The sequence below is a fragment of the Aquarana catesbeiana genome, linkage group LG04 (genome assembly GCF_042186555.1).
Source record: "Aquarana catesbeiana isolate 2022-GZ linkage group LG04, ASM4218655v1, whole genome shotgun sequence".
NCBI classification, from domain to species: Eukaryota; Metazoa; Chordata; class Amphibia; order Anura; family Ranidae; genus Aquarana; species Aquarana catesbeiana.
Window position 1 is genome coordinate 641,424,384 of NC_133327.1, and position 12,754 is coordinate 641,437,137.

Consider the following 12,754-nt stretch of genomic DNA (forward strand, 5'->3'; position numbering starts at 1 on the left):
AGCCAGGCCAGAAGTCAGGGATCCAAGTAGAGGAACAGCAAAAAGGATGAGGAGCCAGAAGGGATGTCAGCAAAGCCAGTCTTTAAACAGGAACGTAGGAGATGGTTTCTTGTGATGTGACCAAGGCGAAGGCAGGAATGAAGTTAGCTGGAGATCTTTAAGTAGGCGGGACTGACGAGCAGATCCACAACAGCTGGTTAACTGTGGAGAGAGATGAGAGCTGGCAATTAGCCGACAGCTGAGCGGCCAGCTCAGAGAAGGAAGGGCTGAGCCCAGCCCTGACACATACTTGCCAAGTACAGGAGTGACTAATCAGAAAGGCCAGCACTGTCGACTCACTCATTGAAAACTCTTTCAAATGAATATCTGTTATTGGAGAGATGTGAGAGGTGTGTAACTGCATCTGACCCATTTAGTTACGTGTGTGTGTAATGTTATTTCCTTTTCTTCGGGTCTAGTCTCAAAAAAATGCTGTTTGATCTGTTTATAGTGTAGCAGTAATTCACTGCGCAGAAGTTCTAGAGGATAACTTTAATTTGTCCATACTGAATATCCCTGTCTCTTTTATCTACCTGTCTAAAAGCTTAAAATGCTCATAAAAAGAAATTATACAAACCTACTGTAGATTTACTTTTAAAATACTTAAGAACAGCAAATGGAAACATTTGTAACAAATACTGAAAAGATTGACATGAAGCTGACTACAGTCACATATGTATATAGGGTTAAAAAGTGCTTATGATTCCCTTTAAGTAGGCTGGATGATGTCATCTGTTACCTGAGTTTTATATTACAGCATGACAACAGTTAATCTTATTGTCTCTCTGGTCAGTTATCAGTTCAATAAAATTCAAACTTCCTCTTTTGGTGACTAATTTGGATGGTTTCCAGGGTATGTTTGCATTACTACATGTCCTTACATTACATGCCCGGTCATAATTAAAGGAGAAGTACAGCCAAAGCTTGTTTGGCTGTACTTCTCCTGTGGATTACAAGCGTGCAGTTCGTTCTGCACAACTGTGACCTGCTTTCAGCTGACAGCGGACTGAAGCCCGCTGTCGGCTGACGTCACAGAGCTGGTCCAGGATCGGGCAAGATCCCAACAATTCATTTGGGTTTCACCCAGATGCCTGGACCGGCACCTGGCTCAGCCTCTCGGCAAGCTTCTGAGACCCTGAGCCGGCCGCTCCCGCCCCCTCCACAGCCCAGCACTCCAGTGAGTGTGGGGGGGCAGAGCAAAGAGCTGGTGATTGACAGTCAGTAGCTCTCTGCTCAAGGAGCTGTGAGAACCAAGCGATCCACGGTGTTTGATCACTCATTTCTCAGTGTTACAGGCGCTGTTGTATCCACCTAGGTAAGTATGATTCTTAAAAAAAAAAAAAAGTCTTTTTAAACCCTTTTTATTTTTTTGGGAAGGGTTGGAACTTATGTTGGAGTTGTACTGCCCGCCATCTGTGTCTCCTTGTGGGGATTTCCCCTTGCTTCTGTCTTTGTGACAACAGGACAAGAAAAGGATGGTGACATCACCAGGATATGAAGAAACCGACAGTTTTTACTCGTCTCCACTCTGCTAGATAATGCTTTATTCCTGTTGTTGTCTACTTTGCAAGTGAAGAGATGTCTCAATACTTCCTATCCTTGTGACATCTTGTCACATGGACAGGAAGTGAGATTAAAGGCTAAGTTGTTTCGATTTTGAAAAAAAAAAAAACACTTTGTCATTTAAAAAAAAAAGAAAAAGATTCCCTTTGTACCATTATACTATTAATGTACTTCTGTTGCAGGAAAAAAAGGTTTATTTTTAACCACATGACCTCCAGAAGGTTTTAACCCCTTTATGACCAGAGCGTTTTTTGCTTTTTAGCACTGCGCTACTTTACTTGGCGATTGCACAGTCATGCAACACTGTATGCAAATAAAATTAGTAATTTTTTGCACACAAATATAGATTTCTTTTGGGGGTGTTTGACCAGTACTTAATCATCAGTGTTTTATTATATAAATGAAAAAAAGACCAGAAATGAGGGTCTTATTGGTCAATATTTTTTACTTTTATGCTATAAAACGCATCCAAAAAAGAAAAAACATCTAACTTCATAATTTTAGGCCAACATTTATTCTGCTCCATGTCTTTGGTAAAAAAAATAACCCCAATAAGTGTATATCAATTAGTTTGCATGAAAAATATTGTGTCTACAAATGATGGGATATATACTGGAATATTTATTTATTTATTTATTTTTTTATACTAGTAATGACCGTGATCAGCAACTTATAGTGGGACTGTGATCGTGTGGTGGGCAATCTGACACTATCTTTTGGCACTGGCTGGGAACTGACTAACTGACACTGAAGTGATCAGTACTAATACTATACACTGTCATTGTACTAATGACATTATACACTGGCTGGGAAGGGGTTGACATCTAGGGGCAATGAAAGGATTAAAGGTGTGCCCAACAAATGTGTAATGTGTGCAATATGTGTAGCTAGTATATGGGAAAGATTTTTCTCCCTGCTTTGCAGGGAGCAAAAAACAGCCACATCGTTGCTCCATGTACAGAGCCCTGTGTTAGTAAACACAGGGCTCTGTACTGTGGTTCGCTAAGCCGATCAGCAGGTTCCGGCCATAAATCATTGGCTGGGATCTGCTGACCGACTTATGCTATACCGAATCACAGCACAGATGGGGTGTGCACACCCTGCCTGAAAATCCTAGATCACATACATGTATGTGATCCGGCTCAGAGCGGCCACCCCATCACTGTAAATATGCATTGAGCAGTCCGCAAGTAGATATTCCAGGGCAGGCCTTACCTCAGCCTACAGTGTCTCCTATTGAAAGCTCCTCTATTACTTATTGGTATTCCTCCTTTGGGAAGTGAAAACCGTTAAAAGGAAGTACTTCAGCAGCTGACCTCTTTAACACATGCCCTGAACCTGCCCCCCCCCTTCCAGGAGATTGCTCCTTTCACCTGTGCAGTTACATGCTTTTCCAATGCAGTCATTATCAGTGCGCACTATTCTCATTGAATTCACAGCCAGTGTTTTCCTTTGCTGATCGATCATTTGTACCTTACCTTCTTGCACATATCGTTCATTTGGCAGAGTGCGCAAGAGTTGAGCAATCACATAATGGCCTATAAGGAGCAGAGCTGTAAATATTGAAAACAGAAGTGTGCCCCTGGAAGTTTGTAAAGCTCACTATACACTATATAAACTGATTGTACAATCTCCTCTAGATCTACCATCAACTATTTAATGCAAAGGCCTGATTGGATAGGTGTGTGTCTTCTTATTATATATATTATATAGTCTTGATAAATCTAAAGGAGATTGTGCAGGAATCAGATTGTATAGTGTATGGCCACCTTTATACGTCTAAAACGAACTATTCGCACTGTCCGTTCCATTAATTGTTAATGGCACCCCAAATGCCGACACAAATATGCATTATGCTGCATGTGCAAATACCATGGACTAGGTAAGTGAGAGATGAGCACATTGGGATTGCTTGGGCAGAAAAGACATTAGAAAAGGCTTCTACTTATTATGAAAGGTGAAATTCTGCCTGAGAAGGTGAGCTTAGCCTTTAAATCTCACCAGTGGGTAAATGGCAACAAAGACCTAGAAAAGTAAAAGGTGTGGGGTGCTGGTAGTGTAGGAAGGGAATGGTTGTTGAGTTGTTGTGTTCTTGTACCCCAATCCACCTCAATATCAGTCCTCATGTTACATAATGAAACCCACAAAGGGGCATAAAGAAGGGGGGGGATGGGACTTTGCGATACCAAAATAATGTAGAAAATATAGTATTATACTTAAATGCAGTACTTATTAAAATAACATTCAAATGCCTTTGAACCAGGGAAACAGTACAACAGTTATCTAAGACCTAAAAGGTCTAATACATGACACTTGGGTAGTGCAAGTTGATTTAAAGCACATTGAAGAGCAGTGATCCCAGATGCATGAGACTCAGAGCACCAACGTGTTTCAACTAAGTCTTCCTCAGAGGGATGGCATCCGATAACATATTAACCACTTGCTTCCCAAGCCAATTCTGACACTTTTCTCTCCTACATGTAAAAATCATCATTTTTTTGCTAGAAAATTAATTAGAACCCCCAAACATTATTTGTTTTTTTATAGCAGAGATCCCAGGGAATAAAATGGTGGTCATTTGGAAAAAAGTTTCATGCATTAAAAAAAACCCCACCAAAGTTAGCCCAATTTTTTTGTATAATGTGAAAGGTGTTACGCCGAGTAAATAGATCCCTAATATGACGCCAAACTTCGGTACTTAAAAATCCCCATAGGCGACGCTTTAACATTTTTTAAAAGGTTACCTGTTTAGAGTTACAGAGGGGGTCTAGCACTAGAATTATTGCTCTCGCTCTAACGCAGCAATACCTCACATGTGTGGTTTGAACACCGTTATCATATTTGGGCGTGACCTACATATGCGTTCACTTCTTTAAAGCGACGGGGGCACTTTTTTTTTGTTTGTTTATTTTACTTTAATTTTTCTATTATGACGCTTTTCTTTTTACTTTTTTGTTCTTTGATCACTTGTATTCCTTTTGCAAGGAATGTAAACATCCCTTGTAATGGGAATAGGTCATGATGGGTCCTCTTTACAGTGAGATATGGGGTCTTTAAGTCCCCAGATTTCGTCTCTAGGCTGGGAAGCCTGAAATAAAAAGATTTCAGCTTCCCAGCCGAGGCATCAACATTTTTTCAAATACAGAGGCCAGGCGTTATTTCGTAACATTGCGCCCGGCCTCTGAAAGGTCATAGAGACTTCCAGGGCCTCGTGGCCCACAAGATTCTCTATTGTAAAACTGCCGGCGGATTCATTCTCTGGCTCACCAATCGCACGGACAAGCTAGTAGAAGCACCCGAGGGTGGCAGGAGGGGGGACGTCCCCTCCTATCGTCTGTAAGAACAATTAAGCGGCTGAACGGCCACTAAGATTGTTCTTATGGTGCAGGAAATCGCCGGCTTAGACAAACAATATCTGAATGATGCCTGTAACTGCAGGCGTCATTCAGATATCACCACTGAAAGTCTGCAAAGTCATATGATGTCGCCCCAGGGAGAAGTGGTTAAAGGATCTCTAGAAAACATAAACATGTCAGTATATCAAAAACAAAAACAACATTATGCATTCAAGTATCAAACATTAGTAAGAATATTGGTGTAATACATTTACATTACAACAAAGCACGAGGGATGCCATAAAAAGACTACTCTAGGGGGACTGCCAAGTCCTAGTAATGAAATATGTATCTATAAAAAAACAAGATTTAAAGTATATCCGAAAAAACTGTAACTATGCCGATAAAATACACTATAAAGAGTGTGATCTAAAACCTGAAATGAACTACTTTTGTCGGAGGTAATGGTTACTACTAGGCAACTTCTGCAAGCGTGGTGGCCAAAGGTCTGCTTTTAACATCAGTAAGGAATAGATGTGCCAAGAGGAAGGAGCCAGAACTAGAACATGTAACGTCCACATGAAGTTTTATTAAGACTTTTATATCTTCTAAATCGAATGCACTTTGGAGGTTCAAAAGGTCCCCCGTCATATTAATTTGGCAATGCTTAATGTTTGATGTCCTGTGTGCATGAGGCCATACCCTTCCTCACTGCATCCAAAAACTAAGCAGTTTTGTCTCTAGTTGAATTTTTAGGAGAGAAAATTTTGAGCAACATCTGTTACTGTCCCTTCCTGTATTTGACCCCCCACCCCACTTGATGGTAGGTCATGAAGAGCAGACTCTTTCCTGGCCTCAATAAAAAGTTTACTGATAATTTCCTCCTCCTGTAAAATGTAGTTGCCTGGCGTAGAGTGATATTAAAGGTGTTTTGTTTTTTGTTTAGTTTTTCTAAATAACAAACATACATGTTATACTTACCTGCTATGTATTATGATTTTGCACAGAGCAACCCTGATCCTCTTCTTCTCGGGTCCCTGACCCCTCCCCCTTGGCCACTGCCCCCAATAGCAAGCCGCTTGCTAGGCGGGCACTGGTGCATGCTCGCCCCACTCTGTGTGTCTATAAGACACAGCGCCACAGCTCGGCCCCGCTTTCTCCTCGTTGGCTCACTAGCTGTAATTGACTGGCTCCCACTGCTGTGTCTCTTCCAATGGGGGGGGTGAGAGAGACCCAGGACAGCCGAGGCTCCCGTGCACATCGTTGGATCGAGAAGGGGCTCAGGTGAGTATTAGGGGGGCTGTGGGGGATCAGCACCCAGAAGGTTTTATTACCTTCTTGCATAGAATGCATGAAGGTAAAAATCCTTCAGCCATTACAACCACTTTAAAACCTGATTCGCTGTGTTTTTATACTTTTGATTCCCTGACCCAGAACAATTATGTGGATAATGAATGGCACAGAAAGTCAGAAGTTGTAATATGCATCCTTGTTTTGGGTTTTAGGGCTCGTGACAGGTTTATGTTAATATGCCAGGAAGAGGAGCTTTTTAAGCCCTAGGCTCAGCATGACAGCCAAGCAAGTAGCTTTGTTAAGAAGGAAACGACAGCCTCTCTGTCACAGAAGGGTTCTTTTAAAAATAATTGCATGGTTGAATATGGTGCTGGTAAAAAGCATTGGCCTCGCATATGCTAGTGTCTGAATAAGGAACTACCTGTGTTCCTTTTATTCCCCCATCTGTTTCTAGTGCAGGATGGAGAATGAATATATTACGATGCTGTATACGTGCGGTAGTAACAGGCTGAGAGTCAGAGGATCACATTATTAGGTCAGGCACATTATCGGCGATGTTAGTCTTTTATTTATGGCTCTGTTTTAGACATCTGGGCTTTTTGATCAGCTGATGTTCTCCTGAATGGTCCAGCGACTTTGCACAGATGGCAGAGCTCAAAATTTCTGCTGCAGAAAAAAAAAAATATATATTTGTTATGATCTCCTGCATGAATGGGTAAGATGCTGTTTGCCTGTGAGTGAGTCACAGAGGATTGGACAAAATGGACAGAGAGCCTTAATGTTCTTTCTGGATGCTAAACAGATGTCAGTAACTGGAGTTCGTTCTCTCTGGACTTTGAGGACAAACTTAATAAGAAAAGGAACGAAATGTAACTCAAAGCAGCTAATCAAAAATCAGCACTTGACCCTTCCCTCAAAGAAACCTGAGTTCTTAATGGTTGCTACGGGGGACTTTGTAGCTCTAAGGCTGGCCATACAATTTACAATTTTCTTGTACAATTTCCCTTTAGATTTACCAAATCCATATACTTTAAGGGTCAAACCTAAACACTTTAAATTTGTATGCAATCAGGCAGGCCCTTACACTACATAGTTAAAGGTAAATCTACAGGTAATTGAACAAGAAAATTATGTAATGTATGGCCAGCCTTATTTTTGAATTGAACTAAGACTCTAAAATGATAGTTTTGATCGATCTGGATAGATAGATTCAATTAAATACCATATTTATCGGCGTATAACACACAGTTTCTTCCCCTTAAAATCAGGGGAAAATCGCGGGTGCGTGTTATACGCCGATCCCCCGCTGACTGTGAGCGGAGGAGCGATCGCCGACAACATTCATACATAGCCGAGTGTACTCGGCTAGGTTCGGCTAGCTCCGCTCACAGTTACACCCAGTCCCGCCCTAAGATGGACATAACACAGGGACTGGGCGTGACTGTGAGCGGAGCTAGCCGAACCTAGCCGAGTACACTCGGCTATGTATGAATGTCAGCGGTGCTCGGCTCCGCCCACAGGACTGCGGGAGGAGCCAAAAGCAGCCGAGAGCCGCCGAGAGACACAGGACCGGCTCTGTGTCTCTCTGCGGCGCCATATTTAAAAACTGCAGTGACGCTACAAGGCTGCAGTGTCACTGGGCAAGGCTGCAAATGACACTGAAAGGCTGCAGATAACACTGAAAGGCTGCAGATGACACTGAAAGGCTGCAGATGGCACTGAAAGGCTGCAGATGGCACTGACAGGCTGCAGATGGCACTGACAGGCTGCAGATGGCACTGACAGGCTGCAGATGGCACTGACAGGCTGCAGATGACACTACAAGGCTGCAGATGGACACAGGTAAGGCTGGGCATTTGAATGTAAGTTTTTTCCTTAAAAAGTTTTTTCCTTAAAATTCCCTCCTAAACATGGGGTGCATGTTCAATTCAAAGAGTGAAACTTATATATTTTATGTGGATGCGTTACACACAGAGTGATATATTTCAAGCGTTTATTTCTTTTTATTTTATTGATGATTATGGCTTACAGCTAGTGAAAACCCCAAATTCAGGATCAGTAAGCCAACATTTCTGTATTTAAAAATCCTTTTTTTATTAGCCTTATGTAATAATCTAATTTTTTGAGATACTGAATTTTGGGTTTTCACTAGCTGTAAGCCATAATCATGAAAATTAAAAGAACAAAATGCTTGAAATATATCTCTCCAGTGTGTAATGAATCTATATAAAATATGAGTTTCACTTTTTGTATTACTGAAATAAATGAACTTTTTGATATTCTAATTTTATGAGATGCACGTGTGTGTACATATTAGGGTTTCACCGATACTAGTATCGGTACCGATACCAAGCATTTGCACGAGTATCGGTACTCATGCAAATGCTCCGATGCTTTATCTGATACCTCAGGCATCAACAGTGTAGCAGGGAGGGTGGGCAGCCCCACATGTGATCAGTGCGGTGGTGAGGGGAGGTACAAGCACCGATCTCCCTGTGTGGCTTTCAAGAAAGCATCTGAAAGCTGCTTCTCCTCTCCCTCCCCCAGCTGTCAAACGCTTTACTGAAAGCCACACAGGGAGGTCTGTGCTTGTACCTCCCCCACCACCGCACCGATCGCCCCCTGGGTCGTCCTCCCCTGGCTCTCCAGGTCCCCCTCCAGCTCCCCTGTATGGTCCTCTCCGACTCCCCCCGGATAGTCCTCACTCTCTGGGTCCCCCCTGCCCCAGATCTGTCAGGATGGAGAGCGCAGGAAAGAGCCGGTAAATGTAATTTATTGGCTTCTTCCTTTTCCGAATGGACAGTCAGTGATCACTAACTCTGTCCATTCATAACTGAGCAGAGTAAATTGTGTTCACGATGCTTCCGTTTATGAATGGAGAGGAGCCTTTCCATTCATTTTCAGTGCAGCTGAGGCTGCAGAGAAAGGGACTGGGGAATCTGTGTCCTCAGTCCCTTTCTCTGTCTCAAAGGGGAGATGTCAGGGATTTAGACCCCTGATATCTCACCAAAGCCTTCCAACAGGGCTGATAAAAAAAATGAATTATAAAAAATATTTAAAGGTTAAAAAATTAAAATGAAACAAAAAAAACACTGAAACCATCCACTCCACCCCCCCCCCCCAAAAAAAAAACAGCATTGTAAAAAAAATAAATTAAAAAATTGTAAATAAAAATAAACTACTGACACAGTCCACACCTCATCAGTGCCCATTAGTGCCTCCTCATCAGTGACCATCAGTGCTGCATATTAGTGCCACTGTTACATGACATTAAAAAAAGTATCGGTAAACGGTATCGGGGAGTACTTGGGGAAAAAAAGTACTTGTACTCTGTCTTAGCAAAGTGGTATTGGTGCAACCCTAGTATGTGTGTGTGTGTGTGTGTGTGTATATGTGTGTGTATATATATATATATATATATATATATATATATATATATATATATATATGTATATTAACATTCACAGTGCATCCGGAAAGTATTCACAGCACTTCACTTTTTCCACATTTTGTTATGTTGCAGTCTTATTCTTATTATACCCATAATGACAATGTGAAAGAAGTTTGTTTGAAATCTTTGTAAATTTTGTAAATGAAAAAATTACATATACAGTATCTCACAAAAGTGAGTGCACCCTTCACATTTTTGTAAATATGTTATTATATTTTTTCATGTGACAACACTGAAGAAATGATACTTTGCTACAATGTAAAGTAGTGAGTGTATAGCCTGTATAACAGTGTAAATTTGCTGTCCCCTCAAAATAACTCCAACACACAGCCATTAATGTCTAAACCGCTGGCAACAATAGTGAGAACACCCCTAAGTGAAAATGTCCAAATTGGGCCCAAAGTGTCAATATTTTGTGTGGACACCATTATTTTCCAGCACTGCCTAAACCCTCTTGGGCATGGAGTTCACGAGAGCTTCACAGGTTGCCACTGGATTCCTCTTCCACTCCTCCATGATAACATCACGGAGCTTGTGGATGTTAGAGACCTTGTGCTCCTCCACCTTCTGTTTGAGGATGCCCCACAGATGCTCAATAGGGTTTAGGTCTGGAGACATGCTTGGCCAGTCCATCACCTTTACCCTCAGCTTCTTTAGCAAGGCAGTGGTCATCTTGGAGGTATGTTTGGGGTCATTATCATGTTGGAATAATGCCCTGCGGCCCAGTCTCTGAAGAGAGAAGATCATGCTTCCGTATGTCACAGTACATTTTGGCATTCATGGTTCCCTCAATGAACTGTAGCTCCCCAGTGCCGGCAGCACTTGTGCAGCCCCAGACCATGACACTCCCACCACCATGCTTGACTGTAAGCAAGACACACTTGTACTCCTCACCTGGTTGTTGCCACACATGCTTGACACCATCTGAACCAAGTGACCATCTGAACCATGAGAACAGTTTATCTGGGTCTCATCAGACCACAGGACATGGTTCCAGTAATCCATGTCCTTAGTCTGCTTGTCTTTAGCAAACCGTTTGCCGGCTTTCTTGTGCATCATCTTTAGAAGAGGCTCCCTTCTGGGACAAGGCTAATCAGGCTAATCAAGCAAATTGAAGAGTAGTGGGTTGGTGGGGGAGTATACCACTATGAAGAAACCTCAGGAGCTGGACATACTATTGGTTGATGATCTATGCCAGAGATATGCAATTAGCGGACCTCCAGCTGTTGCAAAACTAAAGTCCCATCATGCCTCTGTCTCTGGGTGTCATGCTTGTGGCTGTCAGAGTCTTGCTCTGCCTCATGGGAGTTGTAGTTCTGCAACAGCTGGAGGTCCGCTAATTGCATATCCCTGATCTGTGCAACAAAAGCAGGCAAAAAGTAATAAACACTAGATGTGAAAATACTCATGAAACAAGTGAGATAGGAGAAAGAAAAAACAGAAAAAGGGAAAAAGAAAGAATAGGAGTAGAAAAAAAAAATTGAAAATAGGAAAAAGGAACAGTAGGGGACACAGAAGACAAAAAAAGGAGAAAAAGAGAAGACAACAATATACAGTAGTAATAGCTCAAGATATTTAGCAATCCATACATAACCATATAGTATACTGATACATGTGAATAGTCGGTGCAAGTTTACATACTGTATTTATTGGCGTATAACACTCACTTTTTCACCATTAAAATCGGGTGCAAATAGCGTGTGCGTGTTATACGCCAATACTTTAATTTTAGCTGCCTCAGAGGGGACAGTGAGGGGAGGCAGGACGAGCGCCGTCAGATTACATACAGCAAGAATCTCCTGTTTACTTGGCGGCATCTGTAATAAGAAGTCCCGTCTCTTGGGCCGCCTTTGGACCACTGTTTTGTCTATCATAGGAGATTCTCACTGTATGTAATCTGACAGCGCTCGTCCTGTCCCCCTCCCTGTCCCCTGCAGATGGGCATCGATCAAGCTGCACTGATGGCAATGGTGAGGCTGCTGCACTGATGGCAATGGTGAGGCTGCATTGATGTGGACCGATGAGGCTGCATTGATGGCACTTGTGAGCCTGCAGATGGGCATTGATCAGGCTGCATTGATGGCAATGGTAAGGCTGCAGATTGGCACTGACCCTTATTTTGCTTCAAAGTTCCTTATTTAAAATTTAAGTTTTTTTCCTGAAACTTCCCTCTTAAAATGAATGTGCGTGTTATACGCCTATAAATACGGTAATTGAAATTCAGCATACTAGTATGGTTCCTGCCTGTCGGACTACAAGTTGTGTATAATGTGTAGACCATAAATTTATTGCATATTATAGAGCAAGCATTGTATTATTTTTAAAAAAAGGTCTACGTCATACGTATAGTTCATACCAGTGGGAATTCTAGTTTGCAATTTGAAAATCCAGCACACCTCTCGTTCAAGCAGTTTGCGATGGACACCACCTCCCCTCCTTGAGCCTTTGACCCTTTGACCCCCTCCAAGCTAAAAATTGAAAGGAACTAACATTGCTATCGTATGTTTGAAATGTTTTGAGACGTTTGACAAACCTTTATCACTACTGTAGGAGGCTCCGTGGTAGTGCTCACTAATTCTAACCTGTAATGGGTGAGTAGTGTTACCTACCTTGCATTTTACATGTCGTGCATTCGATAAGGTAAGCTACATTTGTTGTGCTACAATTGATGTAGCTTCGAATGTCAAACTTCTTGCTTTTAGTACAGGATACTACACTCTTATGTTCCTTACTATGCCTGGCACAAAAACGGTAAGTGTTTAATCCACATGTATATGAGCCCTGGACATGTAACCACACCTGTTAAACCACTGTATGGTCTTGGCCACCATGCTGCAGCTTAGTTTCAGGGTCTTGCCAATCTTCTTATAGCCTAGGCCTTTATGTAGAGCAGCAATTCTTTTTTTCAGATCCTCAGAGAGTTTTTTGCCATGATGTGCCATGTTGAACTTCCAGTGACCAGTATGAGAGAGTGAGAGCGATAACACCAAATTTAACACACCTGCTCCCCATTCACACCTGAGACCTTTTAACACTAACGAGTCACATGGCACCGGGGAGGGAAAATGGCTAA

The 12,754-nt window shown here is 42.1% G+C and overlaps 1 protein-coding gene across 1 annotated transcript in view; it reads left to right on the forward strand.

Moving 5' to 3' along the window:
- The window catches only part of INTS7 (integrator complex subunit 7), a 133,566-nt gene that overhangs the window by 110,419 nt on the left and 10,393 nt on the right, over positions 1-12,754 (forward strand). The gene's annotated exons all lie outside the window — the stretch shown is intronic.